Source organism: Pteropus vampyrus, unplaced genomic scaffold (genome assembly GCF_000151845.1).
Source record: "Pteropus vampyrus isolate Shadow unplaced genomic scaffold, Pvam_2.0 Scaffold47, whole genome shotgun sequence".
Classification (NCBI taxonomy): Eukaryota; Metazoa; Chordata; class Mammalia; order Chiroptera; family Pteropodidae; genus Pteropus; species Pteropus vampyrus.
In genome coordinates, this window is record NW_011888828.1 from 2,483,385 (window position 1) to 2,503,097 (window position 19,713).

A 19,713-nucleotide genomic window follows, 5' to 3' on the forward strand; every position below is an offset into this window, starting at 1 on the left:
ATCTAATTCTATAGCATTTCATCACCCTGAGAAGAAACCCCATGCCCGTTAGGGGAAACTTTCCGTTTCCCCTTCCCGCAGTGCCCTGGCAACCACCAAACTACTTTCCATCTTTATGGATTTGCCTATTTTGGACATTTCAGATAAATGGAATCATGCAATAATAGCCTTTTGTGTTTGGCTTATTTCACTTAGCATATTTTCAAGGTTCTTCCATATTGTACCATGTATCAGCACTGCATTCTTTTTATGGCTGAGTAGTATTCCATTGTATAGAGATACCACATTTTGTTTATCTGTTCATCAGTTGATGGACATTTGGGTTGTTTCCAATTTTTGGTTAGTATGAATAATCCAGCCTTTGAGATCACACTCATTCTCGGAGAACATTACTTTCATCTCTCATTCTTGTTCAAATTTTCATTGGCTTCCTATTGCTTATACAACATAGTAGTAGAAAAATACTTAGTTTGCATTGTGTCTTACAAAATGTGGCCTCAAGCTACTTTGCTTTCCACTCTTCTTTTCCATTATGTTGTCCTTTACTGATTTTAAAATATGTGCTATATATAGTGCTATATATAGAATGATAGTTTATGTAGACAATATAGATAAATTTGTCAATTGAGTTCATGTAAAAATGATCTAAATTTTTAAGAATGAAGATCTACATTGACAAACTAAGGAGTGAATGAATGAATGTATATAATATATGTGTATGTATGTATGTATTCTGGAGACTTCTAAAAAGGCAGGTATTAGAACAGAGTAAAGACAAACATTATAGTAGAACAAAGAAAGAATTTTTTTTTCTGGATTTGTTCATTATGTCAGACAGAGACCTATTCATTTTTATATAATGTGAAAACATACCTCATTTGAATCAGGCTTTGATACATGGAATTCATTCAAATCATTCATCCTCTGTTCAACACGATTGCAGTTTGTTTTATCTGGGCTTCAGTTTTTTCCCCTTTATCCAGATAGAGTCATTTTCTCCTTTTGACATGTCTAAAATATTAAAAATGAAATACTTTAATATATACATCACTTAAAAAAATATTTCCAGGATGTTTTTGCACGCGCTTACGCATACACACACACACATATACATAGTGATATTCTCCCCCATTTTACAGAAAAGAAAGCATGATATATAGACTTTTTTAAAATTTCACACTATATCTTAGAAATCTTTTCCTTATTACATGCAGAAAACTTTCTCATTTATTTTCCTGCAGGATAATTTTCCAAAGTGAAATTACTAGATCAAAAGGTATATCCACTTGAAATTTGACTACCTATACTTCTAAACATAAAAAAAAAAAGATAAGGAAATATAAATGGGAAATAGGAGATTATGGATTTTTTTGGACTTTATGTATAGATTAAAAAAAATGGAGGATCAGAACTTTTGAATAATTGCCCATGTTCATGCCACCAATATAGGGGTCAGGATTCTAATCCAGGTGTTTCTGATCTTAAATAAATTCCTGTCATTTCTGTTATATACATATTGTGTTTGACGAGCTAAAGGAAAGAGAAGTCATGTCACCTTTTTTTTGGAGAGAAATAATAGAATTTCAGACTTTATTTTCTGCATCAGTTCTTTAAGAAGCTTTGTATTTTTCTAATGATTAATGATGTTAAGCAGTTTTTCATGCGCTTATTCACTATATATCTTTGAAGAAATGTCTATTCAAGTCCATTGCCTTTTTTTTAAAAAAAATTTTATTATGGTGACGTTGGTTAACAAAATCTAGTAAGTTTCAGGTGTATAGTTTAACAGTAAGGCATATATATATTTACATATATATGTGTGTGTATATATATATGTTGCTTTGTGTGTTCATCACCCATAGTTAGCCATTGCCCATTTTTAAACTGGGTTGTTTATCTTTTTGTTCTTGCGTTATAGGACTTATTTATGTATTCTGAATATTAAGCCCTTATCATTATTTAGTTTAGAAATATTTTTACCCATTTGGTGAGTTGTCTTTTTATGTTCTTGGTCATGTCTTTTGATGCACAAAGCTTTTGATTTTGATAAAGTCCAATTTGCCTCTTTTTTTTTTGGTTGCTCATACTTTAGTGTCATAGCTAAGAATCCATTACCATAATCATCACAATTCAAGATCATGAAGGTTTACTCCTATGTTTTTGTGTAAAAGTTTTGTGAGTTTAGCTCTTATATTTAGATTGTTGATCCACTTTGAGTTAACTTTTATATACGGTGTGAGGCAGCAGTCAACTTCATTATTTTGTATATGGAAATCTTGTTACCCAGAACTATTTGTTGAGGAACTATTCTTTCTCCATTGTATGGACTTGGCACCCTTGATGAGAGTCAGTTGGCCATATAGATACATGGTTTAGTGTCTGGACTGTAAATACTGTTCCATTGGTGTATATGTCTATCCTTATGTATCATGGTGCTTAAAATATAAATTTCTCTTACTGTTTATTTACTGTAAAAAATCTCTAGGCACTTTAAGTGCTATTTTTACTCTTTGTTCTTAATGAAATCAAAATTACAAGTTACTTTAAGCATTTAAAACACTACACTTAGTAAATTCTAAAGAAATATATTTAGTATCATGTGATGGATACTCTTCTGGGCTTCTGCGGAAAGCATGAGGATGCACAAGACTTGTGTCTGTTTTCTAACAACTTACAATTCAATTCACTAACTTAGAAGATACTGTACTTTTGCTTTGCCATTTTTGTGTGAGTACAACATTATGATGTTCTTATTAGGAAGTAAGTATAGGATATGAGATGCCTATCCCTATTGCAGCAAAATTGGAAAGTTTAGCTATTATAATACTGCTTTTTTTTTTTGCTTTCTTATAGTTTGTGTCTTTACTCTTAATAAGCACACAATTTTACTACTTTTCTTATCTTTATATAATTTGCTGCTGTTATATTCTGCAACTAGTTTCCTAGAAATGATTCTCCCCTGTTTTAGTTTTTATAAAAGACAATTTAAGCTATTATAACACTGAAGCTGCAAATGCTGCAAAACATGTATCACTGAATCTTCCTTGGGCAAATTTACATTGTGATGCTGAGAGTTGTTCACTGTGTGTTGCGTATATAATTTGACGGGCAATTGTAATGTGGAGCTTCCAGGATGAGTTTTTAGTAGTTGATAGCAATGTTCTAATGAATGTGATCTTTTAAAAATTTAAGTATGTTCATCCTTAGTTAATCTTGCCTAGAACAGCCTTGTGTGATAGAAATATAATATGAGCCATGTATGTAATTAAAAAATTTCTAGTACACTCTTTAAAAAAAGCAAACAAAGGCTAAATTAATTTAAATATATTTTACTTAACCTGACATATCCAAAATATTATTCTAATGGGATAGTCCATATAAAATATAGAGATAATTTATATATTTTTGTACTAAAAACCTGGTAGATATTTAATTTCTCAATTTGGTCACTAAATTTTCATCAGAAATGCTTGATCTTTATTTAGATTTCATGAATTTATGCTCAAAAAAGTAGGTTCATATACCTAAGGTGTTCCAAACATACTTATGTTTTCAATGTTTGTATTTAGTACCAAAAAATAATTTTCTTTTAATACTAGCATCCAAATTGATAAAACTAGTTCATGAATTCTTTGTAGAATTCATTAGAGTTTGAAGCAAAAGCTTATCAATTTCAAAACTACTCCTCAAATTAAGCAAATTTACCAACTCTGTGTCAACTCAGTATTATTAACATCAAATTCCAAAGAATACTGCGTAAGTTAAAAAGCAACTAAATTTTTTCAACGAAGTGTTCTTCAACAATTTTTTGTCATTTTTGCAGCCAGTTTGCTTAACAGTGTCCATTATAATTAAAATCTTCTAAATACTGATTCGCATTAGGGAAAAGTGTAAAATCTATATTATTGATTTATATTATCAAAAGTTTCAATTGCGCCATAACTTTCCATACCTGAATTGCTAGGTCATAAATAAACTTTTCCTTTCTTTGATGCTTCAGATTAAGCTTGTTTACATGTAGTGAAAAAGCAGTGAGAAACGTAAAGAATACTGTTATTTTTGTCTTTGATTACTGGATATTGAAAAGCAGTTCTTCGTTGAATCAGAATTAACAATGAAGTAAATCTTTGTGAAATTCTTACACTATTTAACCAATGAGCAAAAACCATAAATTACGATATGTGTTATCTTCTGTTTTCTTTCCCAACAGTGTCATAAAGTGCCCAGGATTCACATTATTTGCTGTACATACTTAATTTAAACAGCTTAATTCATGACATTTTTTTGTAGTTGACTTAAGAAAGCTGACTTTTTAAAATATTAAAGAATATTTTAAATGTGCATCATGGAGTGGAACAAAACAGCAAAAGAAACATTTTTTCTTTTAAAAATTTCAGTAAGTGGATTTTTGATCTAACATAGATGGAGATCCCTATTGTGATAAAAATATTATTTTATATACAGCTGAAATTTTTTGACAGATGTAAAAGATGAAAAAATATGTCATGATGCTGATTTTTTAAAGCTACATATCAACATTTCTTAAATTTGGAAGTTCTTTTAAATGAATTATGCCTAAAATTTTAATTTGGCAGTGTCTCTTGTATCACATGGCTCATTTAAGCTGAAAGAAAGTAATTTCTCAAATTTTGAATCTATTGATTTTTGATATTGTTAGAAAAGTTATATGATGGGCAATTGCTTGGTAGCTTAATTGAAGAGCTTCCACTTTTTGTAAATATCCTTATAAAATTCACTATGTATTTGCTAAAAATTTCTCTAAATATTCTCCACATTTTTATTAGAAAAGATTTTTTTACCTAAGAAACAGCTTTTTTATTTTGCTCTGCTACACTAATTGTATTTGTCATTCAAAGAAAAATTGTGGAATATCTTCTTTCAGTCTCACTTAACTGTTCTGGTGGTAGACAGGACCAGCTTCTGTATCTCCACTTGATTGATTTTGCGTGGATAGAAATCCTTTATTTTAATTTAAAAATTTTGTTCGCCCCATCTCTATTTAGTTGCCAGTTATGATTTACATAGGCATCACTGCAACTTGTGCTTTTTTCCAAAAAAAAAAAAAAAAAGTAAATGAATTATACCATATCACATGGTGTGTAAAAAAATCATTTTGACTGAATAGTTAATTGATATTGATTAGATTAGTTTTACTTTTATGCGTAATACTAGAAATGACTCAACTACAAACCTACATGCACAGTATAATGTGCAACACAGTGGTTGAAATGAAATGTAGTACTACCAAAACAATAAAATTATCTTTAGTAGAAGGAAATTTTACACTGCTTCAGCTTTTAAATTTAGATAAAATTAATTATGATTAAATGAAAATTCAATTCCTTATTAACACTACTCACATTCCAAATATTCACTGGTCTCATACAGCTAATGGCTGATGTATTAGAAACTAAACTTTTGATTTTTGGTTACATATACTGTTCTTCCACATCTGGAAATTAAAACTTTGAGAGTTGGTTATATGCTTGCTTAAAGTATTTTGGTGACTTGAGACTAGGGATTATAGTCTTTTTTGATAATACTGTTGTCACAGGAACAGTCTCAAGAGGACTTCTGAATTAAGAACACTTAGAATTACTTGCATTTTCTTTGTGGCATGCCTCATAGTCATGAAGCATCGAAGAAAGTAAAGAAAACATTTCAAACATTGTTTATGGATAAAAGGATACTTAGTAATCAAAAAAACATTTGGGCATACATATTTTATTTGAAATCACGGCTCAACTCCCTGTTATTAGAATACTTGGACAGTGGAAAATGTCTATAAGAACGTTCATCATTTTGGTAAAAGATCAGAAAAAAAAAGGATGGAGGGTATAATTTGTTAAATGCTCTCTCGCAAATGAAAAATGAAGCATGTTTCATCTATAGAGATCTGTGGAGGTCTCATCAGGTTTACAGCAGACCTTTGGATTAGCCAACTGAATTTCAGTTGACATGGATTGTGGAAAAATTGTTAATGGAGCTCAAATATTTAATATTCTGAGTTTGGATAAATATGGAAATGTTTTATTAAGTATACTTCAAATCTTTTGTGATTTTTAAAGTTAGAAGGGGCCATATCTCAACTAGTTATAGCACCAACCTTTTATTTACTGGTTTGTTTGTTTGCTTGCGTGCTTGCTTGCTGTTGCCCTTTGAGGAAGCCAAGAGCTAATAAGTTACTTCTCTATGTTTCTGACTTCCACAAAATTAACAAATGCTCTTGCCAGTGTTCCATTCACAGTCATGATCTGTGAATACAGGGAGAGTTTGAAAAATCAGAAGAGTAAGTCTATGAACAAAGAAGGATGTGAAACTTGTCTTGAGAGACTATTCCACTAGGTTTTTCCAAAATGCATTGTGTAGAAGTAGTCACTAGAGATGATCTTTGAAGGAAGAGTTCTGTGGGTAATTAAGTTTTAAGGAACACTATACCATAATAATGGCATATCGTGAATACTAAAGATTCACATTGAACAATAATCTGTTGTGCATATTGAACATTCACAATGCACAATAATATGTTAAAGACTGAGACATGTTACAAGAAAGACACTTTCTAAAGCTTGTTTATCCTGTGCTTCTTAAACTTCTTAGACAATGGAATTCTTTTTTTATTAAAATCAAACCTGTCTGTCCTGTGAGAAATGCTGCCCTCTAGAGGCCTAAATTCAATTACTCTTTCATTTGAAAACCATAATCCTGCCTCATTTTAGTGTGTAAAAGTTGTAACGATTAATGCTAATTACATAATAAAATAAGAAAATAGAAAACTCTTATATTGTCTAATTTTAAGAAAATTTGGGGAAATGGAATGGCAATGTAATAAATGCCCCCCCCTTTTATTGGACATATGCCATATATATGACTGCTAATAATCTTATTAATAAATTTTCTTTATGGAGGGAATTATGGACACGCAGTACTTAAAGTCTCCAAACTCCATGAAGTCTCTTGCTGGCAGAAGACATATTTTCTTGTCTTCTTTGAAGACCTGTAACAATCTTGCTTGTAACAGTTACCATTCAAGGAGAAGCTAGGTTCCTTATAGCCTTCCCACAATCCTCATTGTTTCCAGATCTGTAACTGGTGTCAGATTGTAGCATGCTGTACTCTTTCATAGTCAAAATGGAAAGAAAAGCATTATATATGAACATTTGAAAAAATATTTTTGCTAACATACCATCAAAAACTTTAGCAATAGGTGGAGAAATGGGTTCTCATAATAAGAGGGAAACATGCTTTTGCACTTGGCTCAGTGTATTGGCACGGTGAAATGGCTAGATTCTTGATTCAGTATTCTAGATCAGGCCGCTAGGAGAAATAATAATTGTTTGCTCCTTTGATTGGTCTCAGCATTGGCCTGTACTAAATGAAGTTTAATGTCTATGAACTCATGAATTTCAGAGGAAGAATTCAAAAGACTAAGGGAAATAGGCCTGATGGAGTGGATTTTTCATTGAGACCATTCCCTCCCTCCCTATTCCCCTATCCATCATTACCTACAAAGAGATCCAGGAGACACTTCATTCACCAAAGTAATGAAAACTACTTTGATGACAGTTTCAGCATCTATGAAAAACAGTCACAGTAGTCCCGCTTTATCTGCAGTTTCACTTTGCACAGTTTCAGTCACCCATGGTCCGAAAATATTAAATTGAAAGTTCCAGAAATAAAGAATTTGTAAGTTTTGAATTGTGTGCCATTCTGAGTAGCATGATGAAATCATGTGCCATCTTATTCTCTCTCGTTCAGGGTGTAAATCATCCCTTTACCCAGTGTATTCACTCTGTACACGCTACCAGCCTGTTAGGCACTTAGTAGCTGTCTAAGTTATCCAATCAACTTGTGGCATTGCAGTGCTTGTGTTCATATAATCCTTATTTTACTTAATAATGACCCCTAGTGATGTTGGCAATTTGGATTTGCCAAAGAGAAGCAGCCAACTGCTTCCTTTAATTGGAAAGGTGAAAGTTCTTGACTTAAGGAAAGGAAAAAAAATCATATGCTGAGATTGTTAAGATTTGTGGTAAGAAGGAATCTTCTATCTGTGAAACTGCCAAGAAGGAAAAAGAAATTCATGCTAGTTTTGCTGTTGCACCTCAAACTGCAAAAGATATGGCCACAATATCTGATAAGTGCTTAGGTATTTTGAGAGACCGCATTCACATAACTTTATTACAGTGACTTGTTATAATTGTTCTGTTTTATTATTTATTGTTGTTAATCTCTTATTGTGTCTTACTTATCAATTAAACTTTACTATAGATGTGTATGTATCGGAAAAAGCAGCGTATCTGGGCTTCATTACTACCTGTGGTTTCAGGCATCCACCGGGGGTCTTGGAATGGATCCCCTGTGGATAAGGAGCGACTCCTGTAATTGCTGTTGTCTGTAGGTGGGAGGAGATACTTCTATTGAAATTGTCTTTCTGATTTCAGATGGTGGGATTCTAGGGTAGCTCTAACTTTCATAGGCTAGGTGGGCATCATTTCTATAAGGCAGCATGACAGACCTAGTGATCAAAGATGCACTGACCTGAATGCTTCTTTTGGCTGTGGCTATATGATCATGGGATCCCTAGATCTAAAGTAGATGAGCAGCTCCTTAAGGTCCTATTTGATCTATATAACCCCAAATTTAGGCCTCGCAAGTGAAGGTCTGACTTGAATTATCTTAAGAGTGAGTTATAGTTCTTCACACAGTTCCTAGACCTGAGTCAGGCCTATAGACTGTTAAGTTTTCCTTCTTTATGGGTTTATGCATTTTAAAAAGATTTTAACTTATTTTTCTATTCCCATGCCTCTTTGTAGTTTAGTCCTTAGGTTATAAAAGAAACCAGAGGGGAAGGGGACATCAACCAGAGATTCTGATATTGGAGCTATGTGCAATAACTGACAAGACTCTGGTTCTCATCTCTCTTTGAGGAACAGAGTTTTGTTCCTACAAGGCTTAGTTATAATCTGTCAGATTTGAGAATTTTGTTTGGCACTTGAAGTTTGGAATAAATGCGTATGTCGTTCTATAGCCAAGACTTGGTTTGTATTTGGTCTCATTTCAAATAACCTCTCAATGTTGGAGAAAACTGTATGCTGGGAGTCCTGTAGAAGGGAGAACTCTCTTTCCTAGCACCCCTTGCAGCTAGGCCATGGGCACGTGACATGTGACCTTGATTTTTTTGGTCAGATGCATCTGTGTAAGACATGAATTCAGAAGAGAGAATTGCAATGTAATAATAGCTCTTGCTTGGAATTGCTTCCTAATGTGGATGATGGTTGTGAGACATGAGCTTTTACAGGTAGCAGTGGCAGATGTCCCAGTGAGCCTTATTGTCTGAGGCTCTACTTTCATAGTACCAGGGCTCAAAGGAAGGGAACAATTTGGTGGAGAGACAGATATTTTTTTTGACTGCATACCCCCAAGCTGATTCTTTAGCTTTTTTATTGGGCGGGGGCCGTGGGGGGATTCACTCAATCACCAGATATGTTTTAATAAATTTCTTTTCTGTTGATGCCACCTTAAATAGGTTCTGTTGTTTGTAGCTGAGAACTCTGATTGATCTACTAATTTTAAAGATTTTATTTATTGTCAAAGTATTTAATTTTTCTAATTAAGATCCCAAAATTGCTAAGCACTTACGTTTCTTCCTCGGAAGTCTACATTTCATTGCCACCATTTTTTTCCTACCTAGAATGACACTTTTTTACCTTTTGAATTGCTTCCTGTCCTACACAGCTCAGCTTGAGCTCCACGGCTTTGGTGGAACCTGTCTTATACATCTCGGCAACCTGATAGATTCTTTTCTTCCTCTGAATTCCAGTAGCACTTGTTTTAGGCATTAAATGCTAGTTTGTTTTCTTTCTGCATACATCATAACTCTCCCACTAAGTGATAAGCTTCCCAAGAACTGGAAGCATACCTCTTTCTGTCCGTTGCATTATCCAGCAGAATGCCTTGCATCTATTTAGACTCAAGGTTCAGTTACTTTCATGGTATGTAGTGATTAGAGGTGCTGAGAATCACAATGATGGTAGGCCAAGTGAGCTGAGATAATAAACTAGTTAGACTTACATTTTCTTGGTCCTAGTGAGACAAAATAGTATGGCCATGTGGCCCAATTTCTATCTTCCTTAAGGAGTCTGAGATTTGCCTCTCATCTGATTTTCATCAGTAGGTGACCATATCTTCTGAATTACCATCTTCATAATGTTTTGTAATTTTTTTACTGTGACAAAAGCCTTCTATTTCTCCCCTACTTCCCTATTTACTTCCATTGTACCCCCTGGAATTGCTGTTCATAATCAGCAAGCTTACTATTTTCTATCTATTTTAAGATTTTGTGTAAACTATGAAATAATTCAAACATACAAAAACTTATATAAATATAATGAACACCTGTGTACCTAGCCTGAAGGCCACACAGATGTAAACCCTTTGCCTGTTTGCCTTTTCTCTTCTTTTAAAGTTCTCCCCTCTCGATTCTTCCTCTTTCAGAGGTACCATTTTTCCTGAAGTCCTTGTGTGTAATTCCTCTGTTCTTTTCTACATATGAAACATTTACATAAAAGATGACCTGAACAAATTTCAGACAACATTGTTTTCTAGATGCATTCATATTGACACATGTAGTAGGTTTAGTTCATTCTTTTTAACTGTCATTTGGTTAAATAAAACCCATGTTCATCCTCTGAGATAACTAGATTCTACCTTTAGAGAATAGTATTGTAATTAATAGCCTTGTACAGAAGTACCTGGTCATCGTGTAACTTTACCTAGGATAGACACCTAAGAGTAGAATTGCAGGGTCACAAGGTGTAGGTGCCACTTCATCTTACCAAGCATTGTCAAGTTCAAAGTAAAGGTTCCATCTTATACCCACGAGCATGTTTCCTCACCTACTTAACAACATTTATTTTATCTAGCTACTAATTTTTGCCTCTCTGAAAGATAAAAAATGGAGTTTCATAGTTTTTATTTTCATTACTTTGATTTCTGGTAAAGTCAAACATCTTTGCATGGGTTTTGGTCATTCTGGTTTTCTGTGAATCTTTTCTTTGGGTCCTTTCCTTTTTTTTTTTTTTTTTCCTGTTGGGTTTTGGCTGTTATATTGATATGTGGCAATTCTTTTTATAATCTGAATATTAATGTTTTTGGAAATATACATGCAACTATCCTTTGTAACCTCTTTTATAGGCTTCTCTTCTTTTGCTTGGTCATTATAAATGATAATTTCTCCGGTCTTAGTTGTAGGCTGCTTTCTCTTGCTTCTATGTTCTTTCTCCCCAGGCACCCTCACCACTTTGATTTCAGTTATGAAGAGAATTACATATCTGTTGCTCCAGCCCTTACTTATCTAAGTTCCAGACCTATTTTCTAACTCTGCTTAGCGATCTCAGAAATGAATCTAAATGTGACCTCATAATAATTTCCATCCATGTGATTTGACCCTAGTCTACCTTCTTAGCCTTGTCCAACATGCAACTTTCTTTTTTACTCCTTGCGATAGCCACTCTGGCCTCTTGGTCTAAATGTTATACATATTTTCGTCCAGAGCCTTTGCTCTTATTTCCTGTGTCAATATGCTCCTCTCATTTTATTTTAAAAAGTACCTATTTTTAAATATATATCAAAGATATGAACATTAGTCATTAGGGAAATGCAAATTGAAATTATGAGCTAACCACTAAAACCAACTAGAAGGGCTAAAATTAAAAAGATTGCATTGACAAATTTTCCAGTAAGACACCTGGCACTCCCATAAATTACTGGTGTGAGTTTAAAATGGTAGAGCCACTTTGGAGAACCATATGGCAGTTTCTTATAAATTTAAGCATTACACCTATGTTTGGATCCAGAATTTCAGCTCCTGGGTCTTTTCTCAAGAGAAATAAAAACATATGTCCACAAAAAGACTTTCAATAATTTTTAGAGTAGGTTTATTCATAACAGCGAACAACTGGAAACAACCCAGATGTCAATCAGTAGGATAATGGGTTAAAAAGTTTTGGTATATTTGTATAATGGAATACTACTTGGTAATGAAAAGGAAGAAACTCATGCAAAATCACATGGATGACTCATAAACATTTCCAGCTAAAGATGCTGGACACAATATGGTATGATTCTATTTATATTAAGTTCTAGAACAGGCAAAGCTAATCTATGATGAAAAAAAAAAAAGTTGAACAGTGATTCAGCTCTTTGGTTGTGAGGAGTGCTGGTACTCAACTGGGAAGAGGCCTAAGGGAGTTTCCTGAAGTGGTGAAAATGTTCAGTGTCTTACAGAAATGTGGCTTACACGAGTTTATCTATTTGTCAGAGTAGTGTAGTTAAGGAGTATATTTGTCAGTGTATGCAAATTTTACCTGAGAAACAAATAACAATCGAGTTGGGTGGCAGGGAATGGAGAGTTTAGATGAAACAAGAATGGTAGGATGTTGATGATTGCTAAAGTTCAGTAATGGATACATACAATTTATTATACTAGTCTGTTTATTTTGTGTGTGTTTGAAGTTTTCAACATAGGTTGTTTTGAATGCGAAAAATTTGAAGACACATAAACAGCACCTATGGTCTCACTATCAGCCCAATAAATAAAACCTTACCAATGTAATTCTCTTCCCTTGTGAACCACACCTTGATTCTACTACCCCTTCCTCCACCAACCACTTTCCTGAATCCCTCTTTACTTTTAAACATTATCCAAATATCTATCTAAAGGTCACTTCCTTGTAAGAAAGCCTTTCCTCACTGAAAACACTCACTAGGTTAAATACCCCTGTTATGTGCTTTCCTGGCTTTTATCACAGTTGTGATTTATTTCTTTGATAAGTTCATATCAATCTCTTCAGTTGACTAAGTTTTCAGAGGGCAGGGTATATTTAGTCTTCCTGTCTTAATGCCTAGCATAATAAATGTATTGGATGATTGTGTTGGTGCAGTTTTTTCCTTTTTTTTTATGTGATATAGAAATTGAAGAGCTGCTCTATTGCATACTTTGTTGGGTCAGTATGTTATAAAGAGTTATGAATGTGAGAGAATGATTGATACATGGTAATTCTTTTTGATTTTATTGATGTTTGATAGAAAGGAGCACTGATACTTTGTCCTTAGATCTGGGACCATGTCCAAAAGGTCTGACACTTGGTCCCCAAATGCCCTTGAACTTTATTATGTTGTTTTTCTATTTTCTTAATTAGTAGCCTTGTGAATAAAAGATCCTTTTCCTATTTACAGAGATTATTCTAAATACCTCTCCCCACCCCTCTTCCTCTAATGAGCTTCCTCGTTTACCTATTAGTTTTGGTGTTATAAGGAATGACCATCTTTAAGGGCTTGTTGATTTCTTATTTTTTGTACTGATATCTGTATATTCTAAACTTCGGTATGCCTCACTTACAAATGAAGGTATGAACTAACAAATAATATAGATTGATAAAAATGTTTTGCTTATAATTGTATCATTAAACATATTCTCTTTAAGGCAAATACACATTAAAAGTATTGAAGAGGAGGGATTGTGTTTTGATTTTTGCTATTTCGTATTTCCATGGATGAATGCTTGGGCGGTTTAACAAGTAGTTAAATTTCTACTATGATTGTTTTTAACTTTTATAGCTTCTTGGAAGACAGCATATTATATTGGTTAAGAATGTGGAAGCGTTTGAGTCCCAGTTTTGCTATTTCCTAGCTGTGTGACTCACCACGTGACTTAACTGCTTTGTGTATTCTGAAGTTATTGAAAATAAAAGCTTTTGGGCATTCAGGTACCTCAGGAGTGACTTTGTAAAAAAACACACCTGAACACCATATATCTTTTGTTTTAACTTTTTAATGACTGCCCATTGCATGGAATAAAGTCCAAACTCTTGAGCAATGCGAACGTGGCTCTATAAGAACTGATAGACATTTTTTACTAATTCCTTAAGCCCATGATACATTCTAGCCTTACTAAATTAATTACAAATTTCTGAGCTTACTGTGGTGTTTTATGTATCTCTTTTTGTATACAAACTATTCACTAGGCCTAAAATATACTTTCTTTTATTTAGGTTCAAAAGTCTCCTCATTAAAGATTTTTTATGTTGTCTCAATTCAATTAATTATGTCCTTCATGTTGTCTATTATATTTAGTAGGTGACACTGTTATAAACTACTTTACTGGGTTTATTATTATTTAGTTATTTTTCTAGATGCCTGACTTATTTCTTAAATTGAGTTGCTTGAGGACAGGGACTGTGTATTAATCTTTGCATTATCTTCATGCCTTGCTTAACTGTAGTTGATCGATTAATGCTGATTGAGTAAATGAACATTTTTGTTTTTCATTTTGAGAATATTTTGAGAATAGGAGTGGTTCTTTAGTTGTTTATTAGAAAATAGTACAGATTTTTACACAGATTGGCTCTATGGGAAAACAGAAGAGAATAAATAAAATATAAGTAGCCTCATCTAAGAACAATTTTTTGAAGTTGTAACTAATATGTTATTAAATTACCTAGAGTAGAAGGTCAAATTTCTAGAATGATTATGTTTTAGTTGTTAAAGTAACTTGGCTTATAAGAGAACTTTTAAGTTCATATGGCAAAAATGGGAAAATTACAAAGTTAGAGTTTCTGAGGTTTCTGATGTCTCATAGACTAACAAAAGGTTGCTTTATTAGCAGCATTAATGAACGAATCGCTTTATTGGCTTAGGCATACTGGTAGCTTTGTCGGTCCGAAGAGCTAAGAGTTCTTATTTCAATTCATGATTATGTTAGAGTAGTGAAGTGAAAGCCGCTGACCTTCTCTTAAGCAGAAAATAGAAAGTTTTTACAAATAGATTAAAAGGAATGTGATGAAGACCTAACTTATCAAATCACTTAAACAATTTGGGTTTAAAAAATCTTTATACTGATTTTACATCAGTAGATTTTAAAAATATTAATTGGTTAAATAAAGTTAAATAATAACTTTAATAGAATGGCTTTGTATAGTTAGGTCGAAATGATTGAAAAAACTGAATTATTAGACTGGATAAACTTTCAGTTCTCCAAATGGTGATACATATTAAGAGCAGTATGAGATGCAGGAAGTATTAAACTTGAGAGAAGGTGTAATGCCACGCAGATGGCATACTTTCCAAGTTATTTTTTATTTAAGAAAATGAAATGCATTTTGTTAATTAGAATTATTTTGAAACTGCTTTTTTGCTTCTGTTAATTTACATCAGAGATTAAAGTAGAAGGAGTCACTGGGGGCTTGCTTCCGCATCAGAGTTCTTCAAAACAATAGTTTTAAACACCGGGAATTACAGAACTAAGATTTGTATAGCAGCAATTCATTTAAAAATTTAAATTTCTAAATGATGGAATATTTAAAAATATTTATAAGATGCTCTTGTATCCATACTGCCCAAATGAACAGATATTAACATTTTGCTGTAATTGTTTCAGAACTTTTAAAATAAAAATGTATATGAAGATTACTAATCTCATTTTTTTGCTTCCCTTCTGAGAGGAAATTTCTAATCTGAAAGTACCCTTTAAGTTTTTTAAACTTTTATGCACACATTTGTAAAAAAGATAGAGTATTGATTAGTTTTAAAATGTAAATAAATAGTATATATGTTTACATACCTTTGTATGTTGTTTTTTTCATTCAGTGTTCAAGATCTATCTATGTCGATATATGTCTGTACTTAATATTTTCTTATTTTTAACCTCTGTTTTATTAGTTCCATTATTTATGATGTTAAAGTAGATTATTTGGTTTAGCTGGTGCTGCCAAATATCTCTGTTGTAAAGGTATCTTTTTCCCTTTGGTAGGTAATCCATGCCTTGAGGCTGAAGAAATAGTTTCTCTACAGCCTTTCACCCAATGATTTTAACACCCATTATTGATTTTTGCCTGGACCATTGGTTACATTGATGCTTGCAAAATGACTTTCTAGTTCTGTTATTCTTCCCACATTTATTAGTTGGCATTCTTCTGTAAGGAAGAGTTTCTACCCTTCTGTTTTCATTATTACTATGGGTTCATGGGTTCTCCATTTATTCACTGGGCTAAGATCCATTATTGTTAAATCTTCAATTTGATTGAAGATCAAATTGTTAAAATTTAGCCAGTGGGAACTCATTCAGTCTGGTTTATATGTCTCTTTGATATGTTCCATTGTATTTAGAGTACTAATTTGCTTTCTGGCACAACAAATGTTCCACTCTTGCCTTACATTTTCCTTACGTTATACCAGAAAATGACAATTTCTCCATATTCCTCTTGGGTGTGTATTTTTAAGCTACATCATGGGCACTGGATGTGTTCTTTATTTCCGGGCATCATTACTTCTACAGGGGCCCTTTTCATTGGATAGAGCAAGAAAATATACTTAAAAAAAAAAAAAATCCCTAATATTTGGAATTTTAATCCAGTATCCCAGGGCTCTTCTCTCCTATGGGGAGGATCCTGGTTATCAGTAACATCAGTATACATCTATTCCTTTGTTCTGTCCTACAGTATATATGGCATGATATTGCAATTGCCACGCCAATACCACTGCCAACCGTAGATGTGATAATGAAAGTTGAAGATTTCCATGCAGGGTTTTGCTCACACAGTGTATCTCAAAGTATATAGTCAGAGTACTATGCTCATAAGTTATTTTAATTAATTATATTTTTTATGTCACCAATTTGATAAACGGTTAAATTCATTTGTTTTTATATTTGATTTTATTCATCCCCATTATTAATTTCATTTAATTTATTTTTTGAGTATAGTAAAACAGTAACATGGTTAAAAGTCAAAACTATTTAAAAAGGCATTCTCAAAAATCTTACTCCCTTCTTTTCCATATTTAATAGAGGCATTTAATGCTGTAAAATTTCCCTCTAAGCACTACTTTGCATCCTGCTAATTTTGACATGTTATATTTTTATTTGCATTTAGTTCAAAGTATTTTCTAATTTCCTTTGAGCCTTCATTGATCCATAGGTTATTTAAATGTACTGTTGAGGCTTGTTTTATTTTGGTGAATGGTTCGCGGACACTTGAATGTATATTCTTCTGTGATTGGTTGGAATAATTTGTTTTTGAGTGAAAAGGGAAAATATTTTAACCTTTTTATTAGATTTTAAATCCTAATTACTTTGTAGCCAGTGGGATAATAGGAAAGAATGTTGTGATTCTGAATACTCGGTTCTAGATAGGTCGGTCCTGCCTTTTAGGAACTATATTATTTCAAATAAATCCTTTTGGGCTTTGTTTTTTCCCATTCGTTAAATAGTATTGATGGAATTGATTTTGTAGAACCTTTCTTTTCTTTAAGAATAAATATGTTTACTCTTTTCTTAATTATTATAACATTATTTTCCTTATTTTTAAAAAAAAATTCAGTTTGAATAGTGCAGTCTTAGGGATTATGTGAAATGTTAGGACTCTATATAAAGTTTCAATTTCTTTCAGAATCTGCCAGTTGCAGATACCAAGCTGGGTAGCAGTTTATGTTTCTAGATAAAGTTTATTTTTATGGAAGGAGATTATAATTCTCACAGTGGTAGTATGTCTCTGCGGTAAAATAATTAATTGGGCCTTGTGTTGATTTCAGGAGTATAAAGATGGTAGCGAAGATAATATAAGGCCCAGGCATCATAATAAGTATGTTGTAAAATTGGCAATTGACAAGAACTGTGAGGAATTTAGAAATATTTTTAAGGATTGTGGAAATGTTGAAGAAAAAGGTGAGGGCATAACTTTAGAAAGGTATAATTGTGTAGTGAAAAGGATTATAAAAGTGCAGTTAGTTGTATTGAAATTTACATTTTGCTGTGTTTTAACACCTGGGACAATCAGATATTTTGAAAGTACCGTGAATTTGCTTTTCAAACTTGGTGGTGGTGTCTGAGAATGTCATCGGGAACTTTGAGGGATTCCTTTCAAACCATTTGAGGCATTGTGTAAGCATTCCTTTGCAGTTGTATAGCAATCAGGTAAGATGCCTGAGAGGATGAATACTGAATGCTGTACCTTCTTTGTTAAGGAAAGAGAAATGCAGCATGAGATTTTTAAAGTAAACAATTTACATCTTTTAAAAAATTATGATGATGTAAAGATATTCGAAGACATTTGAAAGATAAAATAATAGGATTTAGTTCTGTATAAGGTGGGGATAATCTGTTGCTTTGCACTGGGTTAATTTGTGAAATATTGTAATTAGGCCAAATTGAATGAGTGATGCGTAATCTGAGAAATGATCTGTAATGCTTTGTTCCAGATAATTCAAGATCTGATTATCTGTGTAACTACTTAGAACTCTTGACTAGCTGGCTGAGACCTGGCATTTTTTATATTCTTCACCAGTCTAGATTTAACTTTTCCATTTCCAAAATTAGAAAACAACAAAATAAGAGTATCCTAGGAAAACATATCATTAACACTATTTAAAGATGATAGATTTTCAAATATCAATATTTTCATGGTTATAATTCATGAGCAATCTTTATTACACTTATTGCTGAATGAACAGTGTGCAGTCACTGAATTCATTGTATATCTTTTGTTTTGGGGGAAGACTGTTCATCCTTATCGTTCTCTCTCGGATCTTTCGTATTACTAGAAATCATAAAGTTAGGTAATTTTTCTAATAAGTCTACGTCTAGTTCTGTAGGCTTATTAAAAAATAAGCCTACAGATTTGAGATGGGGTCTGTGAGCTCTCAGCTTCATAGTGGACCCTAAACTATGATCCTAGTCCTTCTCCTAGTATTTGTCTTATTTTGCTGAGATATGCGACCTCTTGAGAGGTCTCCCTTAAATTCAGGAAGTTGCTCTTTCTCTTTTAGGAAGATAAGACAAACTTCTCATGAGGGAGGATTTTTTCCCCTTTTTGTTATAAGGTGCCTGTCAAATTGAAAATTTTGTTCATATAAAAGTTGTCCAAAGTAGGAACTGTAAATTTTAAGTTATTCTTGATGAAAATATGCCATTTAGAAAGACAGATAGATACCTGAATTAGAAGAAGTTAGTAGCCTGTCTGGCTTGGGGACCGGGTGTGGAGTTGGGGTGGTTAGACTGATTTAAAAATTGGTTTTGTGAAATTGTTGCTTGTCTGTCTTATCTCAGAACCACAACCAAATGGTTGGCTACCTTCAAGTAGAACCCTGATGATAGTTCCTGGCTGATCGGAGGTTTGGAGAGATCTCTACCAGGCCAGACTCTTAAGTATAAAACAATACAAGACTGAGGAAAGTTATTGTAAGATTTTGATGAGTTGTTTAAAGTCAATTTGATTCAAAGGATGCTTGACTTCTGGGAATTGTTCAGGGAACTGACCTATTGGGGCCTGTGCCATCCTGTGCCTCTGACCGTTGCCTTAGAGACTTATACAACATAAAAAAGTCCCGCAGCTCTAGATAATAGGTTGTTGTGAGTAACAATGCAGGTTTCCATTGGGATAAAAGTTTTCAAATCTGATTAAATAATGATGTTATTTAATTTAGAGAGAGCAAAAGAAGTTGGTTAGATTTAGGAAAACATAGTTATTAGGTAAATATAATGGAAAAATGAATAACAGGAAATACAGATAGAACTTTATATTTTGAATAAAGAAGGTGCCATTGTAAATATTGACCTAATTTTTTAGATATGTAAGAGTATTTATTTGTAAGGTGTTTCTTCAAAAGGAGGATATTGGTTTTAAAAAGTCCTAAGAT

At 32.9% G+C, this 19,713-nt stretch overlaps 1 protein-coding gene across 2 annotated transcripts in view; it reads left to right on the forward strand.

The window, feature by feature from the left end:
- Positions 1 to 19,713, forward strand: part of FBXW7 (F-box and WD repeat domain containing 7) — a 175,699-nt gene that overhangs the window by 17,754 nt on the left and 138,232 nt on the right. The gene's annotated exons all lie outside the window — the stretch shown is intronic.